The 11,835-nt window shown below is 45.9% G+C and overlaps 1 long non-coding RNA gene and 1 pseudogene across 1 annotated transcript; one reads left to right on the top strand and one right to left on the bottom strand.

Annotated features, from left to right (window-relative positions):
- The first annotated feature begins 1,331 nt into the window (after positions 1-1,331).
- On the top strand, positions 1,332-2,262 carry LOC122435850. Its single transcript, XR_006267714.1, has 2 exons — positions 1,332-1,574; positions 1,950-2,262. It is a non-coding gene; the product is annotated as an uncharacterized LOC122435850 (long non-coding RNA).
- A 3,605-nt stretch (positions 2,263-5,867) lies between these two features.
- LOC122435849 lies at positions 5,868-6,689 on the bottom strand (annotated as a pseudogene).
- Positions 6,690-11,835: the final 5,146 nt, after the last annotated feature.

Here is an 11,835-nt window from a genome sequence, read left to right on the forward strand (position 1 = left end):
ACATTGCTAACATGCACAGGTACCGTGCAAGACACGCACTGGCCCCACTGTAATAATTATGAACAACCTGAGATTCCAGGAGACGACTGATACACTCAGCAACACACAGTCAGCATGTCAGGTTCCAGGCCTCAGAATCATATCTGCCAGCTTCCAAACCCTCAGTTCCCGGACAGAGACCTCACAGCCAAGAACATAAGAGGTTTTATTTCTGACACAGAGACTCCAGACAGCTCAGATTGATACCCAGAGACACCAAAAAGAGGTCACTGAATCTCTGCACAGAGAGCACACAACTCGTCTCAGAACCTCAAACACAACTGAGACCATAACCATACACGCTGTGACAAAGACCCTCCAAACAGACCAAAGTCTTCAAGACAGAAACAAATGAGAACTGCACAGATACTTCACACCATGGAGACTGACTCCCAAACCACTCGGACACTTACCAACCTAATACAAAAACCCTAAACGGAAAGAGAACCTTTAATAACTCAAGAACATCATGTAACCTTCAGATAAAGTGCCCAGACCAATGGAAAACCTGCACCCTGTGCACAGATCCCCAAGCAGCTGAGACTTCACACCTTTAGACAAACCCATCCTTAAAGCAGCTCAGAGACATCACAACTTAGGATCCAGAATCAAAAACTCAGAGGTCTCACAATCTGGGGTGCACACGCCTACAAAGAGATCTCACGCCAAGGGACTGAAATGTCAGAAAGCTCCAAAAATGCACACCCCGGAATACAGGCACACACATCCTAGAGGCTTTGTACTATGGCTCACAAAATCCACTCATATCAAATATTCCGTCACTCCCAATTCCGCCCAAAGACTCAAGGAGATCAAATGTACCCAAACAGCACCTGTGTGTCACACGTAGCATTCCCAAGCTGCCAGATACAGTTTACTCTCCAGGGAGAGTCACCAAACTCAGAGACCTCTCCTTGGACAAGAATTGCATGCATTTGTGCAAAACACCGTGCGTGTTGCCACACGATCCAGACTGAGCAAGAGCTAAACAAGACTGAAACGCCGTCACCATGCTCCTCCAGCTACAGCGCCAAACCTCGCCACTAACCAGGGCAGCTATTCGACCCCTTCGGGAAAAGCAATACAACTCAGAGAAAAATTGTATGCTCTGAAAAGCCGCGCACGCCAACGCAGGCGCACGCGTACACACACGCTCGTGGCCCTCAGGTCCAGCTCTGCCATCCCAGTGCCTGTAACAGCCAGCCAGCCAAACGGAACGGGGCAGGAGACCAAGCAGGGCGGGACTCACGGGACTTCCGGCGCGTATTGGCGCCCCGGATGAGCTAAGTCCGGCAAGCACGCGGTGACCAATCAATGCCTAGAACGCTTCCTGAAGCCATACCCCCAACTCGCAGCCTATCTCGCTCGGTAGCCATCCCCCCTGGATGTAACCATGTAGAAACGAAGGGGTGGAGTTGGAAAAGAGACGAAGAAAGTTGCAGCTTAATACCGGTGTCCACTCAGACTCGAATGCCACGGGAAGACGGAATGGATCGAATGGGGATGGACCCATGGCGCCACGAGTGCCTCCGCTGGTAAGTGTGGTCGATGCCCGACGCGGTGTAAAGGGTCTCTCTGTGTTGTCACACGCCCTCTCCCAATGGTACCTTCCAGAGTGGGTGGTCTTACCTCTACCCCTCAATGGTACATCCCAGGACAGAGTGTTTCATCTCGCGCGCCCCTTGGTGGTGAGACTGAGAAACAGCCAATCTAGATGTTGGTGGACCATTAGAGGATGATCCTCCAAGGGTGGAAAGGCAAAGTTAGGATGAAAATCCCAGCGATTGCTGCTATCTTGGACCCAGAAAAAAGTCTTCGTAAACTGAAGATTACTTCTCTTTAGTGGCCACTATCGTAACAGGAAGCATTGAAAACCTTTTCTCTTTGCTTGTTTGTGTTTTCCTGTTTAGTAGAGAATCGGTTTCATTGGGAAAGCCAGCCACAGTCCCCCCAGGGGCAGGAGAGAGAAAGCTTCCGACTGGGATCTGAAGGCCTGGCATGGGGAAGGCCTCTGTCGTTGACTGAGAGTAATACTGAAAAGGACAACAGGACATTCCATTCTGTTAGGAAAGGAGTCATCTCCAAGGGGACCCAAGGATACCATGTAGATGAGATAAAGACCACAGCTTTATCACCATCTTGTAATCCCTGAATATGTTCCCTAGCAGAATCCTCAGCCTGTCTAGCTATGCCTCTCTCAACAAGTTCAAATTTGTTTATTCATTCCGTCATTCATTCATTCTCTCCACAGTTTGTGTCAAGCACAACTATGTGTGTGAGGAAAGAGAAAATCAACTTTGGCTTCATGAAACTTACATTGTGTTGGGGTCATACAGCCCCAATAGATAAGTAATTTTCAGGTGTTCATAACTGCTGTGATTAACATTAAACCGGGATAGTGAAATAGAGAGAGGGGATGATATCTAGAAAGAGTGGTCAGGGAAGTTCTTTCTAAGATTGTGACATTTGAGTAACAGCCTAGAGGATATGCCTATCTGGAAGAAAATTATCCCAGACAGAGTTAAGGCCAGTTGAAAACTTGGGGCGTGGAACTCAGTGTGCTGCTGCTGCTGCTAAATCGCTTCAGTCGTGTCCGACTCTGTGCAACCCCATAGATGGCAGCCTACCAGGCTCCTCTGTCCCTGGGATTCTCCAGGGAAGAATTCTGGAGTCAGTTGCCATTTCCTTCTCCAATGCATGCATGCATGCTAAGTCACTTCAGTCATGCTCAACTCTGTGTGACCCCATGGATAGCAGCCCACCAGGCTCCTCCGTCCACGGGATTCTCTAGGCAAGAATACTGGAGTGGGTTGCCATTTCCGTCTCCAGGAACTCAGTGTAGTGTGTATGAAAATAGTGAGGAGGTCTATGTGACTGTCACAGCATGATGGAGGGAGAGCCAGGAGATCCAATGAGGGTCAGGTCCCATAGGGCTTTCTGGCCATAGGGGGGACTTTGACTTGAGCCACAGGAGGTTTCCTACCAGAGGAACCCTTAGGCTTCTCTCAGAGACCCAGATCACACAATGATTTTTGAGGAGCTCCTGATTTACCCCAGGAAAACCACAGGCCATCTGCAATTGAACATGCCTTTCCTGGAATCCCCTACACTCAAGAAGAATCCCCCCTACTGCTCCCAGTGAACATCCGTGTCAATTGAAGATACCCTTAGGAAAGACAGAGCCAAGGACCCTCTTGGTGTGAGTGAGGTCACATTGAGTCTTGCAAAGGCAAAGAGGGATGATATAACAGGCACAGAGATGGCAGGGAGAAAGACAAAGATAGAGCATTAGACAGGGACAGAGAGACTATTTCTGGCAGCAAACTGTCCCCACTTAGTTAGCACTCACCTACAGGCCCCCAGCCCTGCTACTGGATGATGGACAGTACATTTTCTCTATAGAAGAATAAAAGCCCCTCCCCAGGGACTGTCTCTAGGGAATGACTCAGTTGCCCATGGCCTGGGCCTTAATCATGTTCCCTTAACACACATCCAGGGTCTCTGCCTATCATGATAAGGACATGTACCAGTCCTGGTGAGGCTCATCTGTATATAGGGTCCCTCAGAACTTGTCCAGCCCAGCCTTCCCTCAGTGCCAATGACTGCTTTAATGGGGGAAGAGAGGCATGGATCTCTGCATTTGTGGTGGAGCCTTGTGCAAATTGGCGAATGTGAAGTTTCTCCCCACCTACTTGGAGGCTCACCTCTGTGACTTTCAGCACCACCTCTCCAGGGAATATTAAGATTACATTCCATACATCAGGTAAGAAGTTGGATGTGTGATGGGGAGACACAGAGACATATCCTGACAGTGAGTCAGTCACAGGGTCCTTGTGGCCCTGTGTAAACGCCCCCCTACCCTCTACCTGGCCAGGGTCATGCTGAGTATTCCCTGCCTCCACCAAGGAGCCCAAGCTTACATCTGGTTCCTCCCGTCATCATGAGCTGAGACCTTCCATCTGCACCGGGCCTTGGGCTCCCTTCTGTAAATGCTGCCCTCCTTGTTGTGGGTTGGGCAGATTCACTGAATAAGTGTGTGTACACAGTTTTTGTCACAGGACCCCTATCATGGGAGGTACTCATGTCAGCAAGTATTGTTCTTTTTTTTTTTCACAGTCTCTCAAGAGCAATACATTTAATACATTCATAAGATTTAAATGAGTACATACATGCTACAGGTTTTCAATTTTCTTTGGACAACACAAAAACACAGTACTCAAATTGTAAGTTTTAACAGGAACATTTTGACACAATGGCAGGTTAAAAAAATAATAAAACCAACATTGAACTAATCCAGCACCAATAGACTTCCTTAAATCTCTCATACTATCCTACTTTTGAAATGATACGGTTACCTTCTATACCAGCATATTTTCTTCTCCACCCAACAATTCAACAACAAAAATTAGATAAAAAATTAGAGGTGTGTCACTGAATGAATAACACAACAGATTTTTTTAAAAAGCCCCTTATTTGTTGAGTGTTGAAAGAGGAGAATACGATTAGGTGGAAATACTGTAAGGCATTTGATTCATTCACTTCACTCTGATATCAGAGCACAGGAAACGTGCTCAAAGGTTAGCAGAAGGATTTAATAAGGATGGCAAGAAATAGTCCCACATTATTTATAAAAGGAAGGCTGCACTCATGAGTATGAAGAGCTTATAATACCATGGAAAAATATTTTAAGTTATAAAGTTAAATGAGAAAGTAGAATATAAAACTGTATATTCTGTATGATCTCAACTATGTAAAACCAAGCCAAAAAAAGGCTGAAAGTTCAAAATGTTAAGTTAGTGGTTGTATTTAAACAATGTATCTACCTGGATCTTTTCTTCCTTTTATTTTTCTGTCTCTTCCAAAACTCTCTCTACTGGGGCGGATCCTTTTTTTTTTTTTAAACCATTAGCTACTAAAAAAGGATGCCTGATAGAAGTATTGAATTCAAGTTAATGAATTTAAGTCCAGCCTATAGGCAAGGATCTGGGCATGTACAAAACTATAAAACATTCCAGGCTACTCTCTAAATCCACAGTGTGTTACCTGTAACATCCCAGAGGCGAGAGGGCTCCGTCTTCTCCTCTAGCCAGGTGCAAAGTGTCACCAGATCCTGCCTGATGAAAAACTGCTGAATTAAACAGAAACGTCATGGATTTACAAAAAGGAACAGAAATACCCACACTTGGCAAAAACCGATTTATAGTACAGGAGTAGCTCTTTTTTTTTTTTTTTTTCTTCAAGAGTAGCTCTTTAATACTATGATTAAACAAGGCAATGGCTATTTTCTCCTATCTCCTGTGTGGATAGCAAGTTTCAAAAAGCTATCACCACAAGAATTGTAGAAAGCTAATCCTGGCTTAGAAACAGAAGTAAAACAGCCCTGTGACAACAATGGACTAAGAAAAGTCAAAATTTAGAAAATTATGAAAAAACTGCTTTCTATAAAAATGATTCCCTTTTAAACATCTGTTTACTGTATATACTTTAAGGTTCCCACTATCAGCCCCCACCCCCGTCAAAAAAAAGGGTCAAAACCTCTAAACACTTTTTGCCAAAGGACTACTGGTTTGTTCATTCAATTAACACAGATGGAAGGCTCATAATGTGCGAGGCACTAGGGTCTCAAAGAGCAGACAGATTTTCCCCTGCCCCAAGGACATTTTCGTCTCTCAGAGCAGAGGTGGGCACATCACCAACCACAACACAACAATGAAAAGCAGGTGCCACTGCTTCCTTACAACTCAAGAATAAGCTACAATTCTCGCTGTAATTACTTCCACCAAAGTCCTTACACAAAAACTTCCCTGACTCACTAGGAAGCAAAGATGCAACTACTTTTCCTTGATAAATACTTCTACAAGAGGCAGGCATAATTATTACATTTTGTGATATTTGCCCTTAAACATCACAATGCCTAGTAGTGAGGTCAGTTAACTTTGTTTTAAGCAATGGAGCATTTTCACTCCAAGAATGAGACACTTTTAAGCCGAGAAAAGGTGACCAGTCCCAGCTCTAGATCAAGACTTGTCAGGACCGTCAAAAGCTGAGACCCAGGAGTGTAACTTTCAATTAAAAATCTTCAGTCTCCCCTGCCATCCGCTGGTTTTCAATATGCTCCTGTGTCAGCCGCAGCAGATCCTTCTGCACATTGGGATGGTCTTCCATATCTTCATAAAGGGATCACGCAATGTCCAGTCTCCTGTAATCCTCAGGCTTGACTAGGCTTCTCACAACCTGGAGGCACCCCTCTTTCAGGGTGTACACTGGCAGTGTGATGTTGGCAAAAACAGGCTGCCCATCAGCATTGAGAGATGGCACAAATAGCTCAGTTTGGTTAACTAGAAGCCCATCAGATGTCCCAGCATCTGGGAAGAGCCAAAGGTGATCTCTGTAGCTGTGGATGCGGCGGCCCGTGCCGGGGGACAGCGTCAGGTAGGGTTGCGGCTCGCCATTGAAGCTGAGCCACAGGGCAGCACCACGCGCGGGCTGCGGTTGCAGAAGATGACCTGGGACGGCTCGCGCGTGTTCACGGAGCGCAGCACCGGCCGCAGCCGCCCGGCCTCCATCTCCCGCTCGGCGCCGCGTTCCTCTGCACTCGCCTCCTCAGCGCCGGCCTCAGCCTCTTCCACGTCCCCCGCCTTCCGGGGCATTACCCACAAGTATAGTTCTTAACAGGGTTATTACCATGGGCTCCAGTGAACTGCACATGACTCATTCTTTCTGAGGATGGCACCCCAAGCTTTTATCTCTGTAGGGAGGCATGGTAGAAATGATAGCAAATGTGAAATCACAGGTCGACTTCTAAGACCCGTGAGAGTGGGGTCCATCCAACCTTCCTCTTAAGACTATTGTTATATGCAGATTCATGAACAGCTCAGAGGCCCAACCCTCTTGACAAAGACCCCCTAAATAGTTCAGAGACTTCATGCCCTAGGACAGATATCTGGAATCACTTCAGAGACTGCTCATCCTAGACTCCCACTCGAAACAGCTCTAATGGATCACACCTGAGGACACAGACCCCAGCCAGCTCAGAAATTCCAACTGTAGACTCAGAAAACTTAGGATCCCTAAGACAAACAGCATTACTCACAGCCAGTTCTACAGGGTTAAATTGTAACCTCTGTGGTTGCTGAATGACAGTGAATCCTGAAGGAATTCAGGATGAAAAACAGGATGAAGCACTCTGTGCTTTGGACAAGCTGGCCTTTATTTAGTTACACGCCTACCTCAGGAAAAGGTTCAGTGACCCCAGATTCTTGCATCTTCCCACACACAGAAAAGCATGAAAATGATTTACTTGTGATATCTGATCTCTGTGTTTCACAGTAATCTTTTACCAATATGCACGCTTGACTGCATGTATTTCACAGCCAAAAATCATATTGACTTCTCTGTTACCTCCTCAGAGCAGTTTCCTCAGAGCTGACAGAGTAACTGTGTCGCAGGCTATAGTCCCCAGAAGACCCAGAATTCAACTCAAACTCACAACTCTTCTGTTGTACTTTTCTTTAAGTGGACACTACTCTAGCTAACAGCACCCCATTAGCTCTGAGCCTTCACACTTCTCCCCCACTGCCCACAGGCTGCACCAGGACACAGAGCCCCAAATCTTCGCCTCTGGGCTTCTGTGTGGGCAGTGGCAGTGCGTTTCTGTTCAGTCAACCCCAAGAGAGTGAGACATCCAGTCTTGAAGTCCCTGCAATCTGCATTCACCAGCATGTCATCCTGAGGAATGCAAGTTCATTCCAGGGGTGGGGATTGCCTTAGAGCTGAGGGGTTCTGAGGTTGATTTCCCATGTCTGGGTCCTGAGAATGGTCCTAACACACTCTGGTCACCTCTGGTCATGGTGACTTTGTATCCTGCCCAGCGGGAGGCTTAGAGTGAATCCCAGATCCACAGAACAAGCCCTGGGGACCTTGTCCTCTCTGTCATCTCTCAGCACCCACTGTGGGATCCTGAATTCTGGAGATAGGAGAGGTCTTCCTCTCACTTTGCCTATGACAACTCCCTTACATCCCTCTAATCATCTGTCATTTTCCAAAGTCCCTTTCCTGGTGACAGCTTCCATAAGTCCTCTCTCTCCCCAAATCCCCACCTCTCCCCTCACCCTCCACCAGGCCTCCCCTCCCACCCAGGGGCCTCTTTAGCCCCTCCCACAGCCCTACTCAGAGGGTCTAAGTTACACTCTCACCCCATTTGTGGCCTCTCACCCAGGACCGGTGCTGCCTAAGAGGATCCCCTCAGGACCCTGCCTACTCCCTGCATTCTGCAGGACACCTCTTTCCTGCCCAAACACAGGGATCTGTCATAAAGTCCCTGAAAGAGCCAAACTGAAAATCTCTTCAGGATCCACAGAAAATCCAGTCCCAGACCATGAGTCCAGGGCACTTCCCTCAGGGCTGGGGGGAAAGGGAGAGGGTCTCTGAGAGAAAGAGCTTGACTGAAGGTCCCACAGGGGTGACAGGGTTTTCTTCAAGGGGCCTAGTGAGGAAGAAGTGAGATGGCACCTTAGAAGTGCTTCAGTTCAGTCCCTCAGTCGTGTCCGACACTTTGCAACTCCATGAACCACAGCATGCCAGGCCTCTCTGTCCATCACCAACTCCCAGAGTTTACCCAAACCAATGTCCATTGAGTTGGTGATGCCATCCAACCATCTCATCCTCTGTTGTCCCCTTCTCCTCCTGCCTTCAATCTTTCCCAGCATCAGGGTCTTTTCAAATGAGTCAGCTCTTTGCATCAGGTGGCCAAAATATTGGAGTTTCAGCTTCAACATCAGACCTTCCAATGAACACCCAGGACTGATATCCTTTAGGATGGATTGGTTGGATCTCCTTGCAGTCCAAGGGACTCTCAAGAGTCTTCTCTGACACCACAGCTCAAAACCATAAATTCTTCAGTGCTCTGCTTTCTTTATAGTCCAACTCTCACATCCATACGTGACCACTGGAAAAACCATAGCCTTGACTAGACGGACCTCTGTTGGCAAAGTAATGTCTCTGCTTTTTAATGTGCTGTCTAGGTTGGTCATAACTTTCCTTCCAAGGAGCAAGCATCTTTTAATTTCATGGCTGCAATCACCATCTGCAGTGATTTTGGAGCCCAGAAAAATAAAGTCTCTCACTGTTTCCACTGTTTCCCCATCTATTTGCCATGAAGTGATGGGACCAGATACCATGATCTTAGTTTTCTGAAGGTTGAGCTTTAAGCCAACTTTTTCACTCTCCTCTTTCACTTTCATCAAGAGGCTTTTTAGCTCCTCTTCACTTTCTGCCACAAGGGTGGTGTCATCTGCATATCTGAGGTTATTGATATTTCTCCCGGCAATCCTGATTCCAGCTTGTGCTTCATCCAGCCCAGCATTTCTCATGATGTACTCTGCATATAAGTTAAATGAGTAGGGTGACCATATACAGCCTTGACGTACTCCTTTTCCTATTTGGTACCAGCCTGTTGTTCCATGTCCAGTTCTAACTGTTGCTTCCTGACTTGCATACAGATTTCTCAAGAGGCAGGTCAGGTGGTCTGGTATTCCCATCTCTTTCAGAATTTTCCACAGTTTATTGTGATCCACACAATCAAAGGCTTTGGCATAGTCAATAAAGCAGAAATAGATGTTTTTCTGGAACTCTCTTGCTTTTTCAATGATCCAGCAGATGTTGGCAATTTGATCTCTGGTTCCTCTGCCTTTTCTAAATCCAGCTTGAACATCTGGAAGTTCACGGTTCACATATTGCTGAAGCCTGGCTTGGAGAATTTGGAGCATTACTTTACTAGCGTGTGAGATGAGTGCAATTGTGTGGTAGTTGTGCATTCTTTGGCACTGCCTTTCTTTGGGATTGGGATGAAAACTGACCTTTTCCAGCTCTGTGGCCACTGCTGAGTTTTCCAAATTTGCTGGCATATTGAGTGCAGCACTTTCACAGCATCATCTTTCAGGACTTGAAATAGCTCAACTGGAATTCCATCACCTCCACTAGCTTTGTTCGTAGTGATGCTTTCTAAGGCCCACTTGACTTCACATTCCAGGATGTCTGGCTCTAGGTGAGTGATCACACCATCGTGATTATCTGGGTCATGAAGATCTTTTTTTGTACAGTTCTTCTGTGTATTCTTGCCACCTCTTCTTAATATCTTCTGCTTCTGTTAGGTCCATACCATTTCTGTCCTTTATTGAGCCCATATTTGCATAAAATATTCCCTTGGTATCTCTAATTTTTTTGAAGAGATCTCTAGTCTTTCCCATTCTATTGTTTTCCTCTATTTCTTTGCATTGATCACTGAGGAAGGCTTTCTTATCTCTCCTGGCTATTCTTTGGAGCTCTGCATTCAAATGGGTATATCTTCCCTTTTCTCCTTTGCAGCTAGCCAATCTGATCACATGGACCACAGCTTTGTCTAACTCAATGAAACTAAGCCATGCTGTGTGGGGCCACCCAAGTTGGATGGGTCATGATGGAGAGGTCTGACAGAATGTGGCCCACTGGAGAAGGGAATGGCAAACCAGTATTCTTGCCTTGAGAACCCCATGAACAGTATGAAAAGGCAAAAAGATAGGACACTGAAAGATGAACTCCCCAGGTCAGTACGTTCCCAATATGCTACTGGAGATCGGTGGAGAAATAACTCCAGAAAGAATGAAGGGATGGAACCAAAGCAAAAACAACACCCAGTTGTGGATGGGACTGGTGATAGAAGCAAGATTCGATGCTGTAAAGAGCAATATTGCATAGGAACCTGGAATGTTAGGTCCATGAATCAAGGCAAATTGGAAGTGGTCAAACAGGAGATGACAAGAGTGAACATCAACATTCTAGGAATCAGCGAACTAAGTTGGACTGGAATGGGTGAATCTAACTCAGATGACCATTATATCTACTACTGTGGGCAGGAATCCCTTAGAAGAAATGGAGTAGCCATTATAGTCAACAAAAGAATCTGAAATGCAATACTTGGATGCAGTCTCAAAACTGACAGAATAATCTCTGTTCATTTCCAAGGCAAACCATTCAATATCACGGTAATCCAAATCTATGCCCCGACCAGTAACACTGAAAAAGCTGAAGTTGAACAGTTCTATGAAGACCTACAAGACCTTCTAGAACTAACACCCAAAAAAGATGTCCTTTTCATTATAGGGGACTGGAATGCAAAAGTAGGAAGTCAAGAAACACCTGGAGTAACAGGCAGATTTGGCCTTGGAGTACAGTAGAATGAAGCAGGGCAAAGGCTAATAGAGTTTTGCCAAGAGAATGCACTGGTCATAGCAAACACCCTCTTCCAACAACACAAGAGAAGACTCTACACATGGACATCACCAGGTGGTCGACACCGAAATCAGATTGATTATATTCTTTGCAGCCAAAGATGGAGAAGCTCTATACAGTCAGCAAAAACAAGACCAGGAGCTGACTGTGGCTCAGATCATGAACTCCTTATTGCCAAATTCAGACTGAAATTGGAGAAAGTGGAGAAAACCACTAGACTATTCATGTATGACCTAAATCAAATCCCTTATGACTATACAGTGGAAGTGAGAAATAGATTTAAGGGACTAGATCTGATAGACAGAGTGCCTGATGAACTATGGACGGAGGTTCGTGACATTGTGCAGGAGACAGTAATCAAGACCATCCCCAAGAAAAAGAAATGCAAAAAAGCAAAATGGTTGTCTGAGGCGGCCTTACAAATAGCTGTGAAAAGAAGGGAAGCAAAAAGCAAAGGAGAAAAGGAAAGATATTCCCATCTGAATGCAGAGTTCCTAAGAATAGAAGTGCTTAGGACACTGCAACTCA

The sequence above is a fragment of the Cervus canadensis genome, chromosome X (genome assembly GCF_019320065.1).
Source record: "Cervus canadensis isolate Bull #8, Minnesota chromosome X, ASM1932006v1, whole genome shotgun sequence".
Classification (NCBI taxonomy): domain Eukaryota; kingdom Metazoa; phylum Chordata; class Mammalia; order Artiodactyla; family Cervidae; genus Cervus; species Cervus canadensis.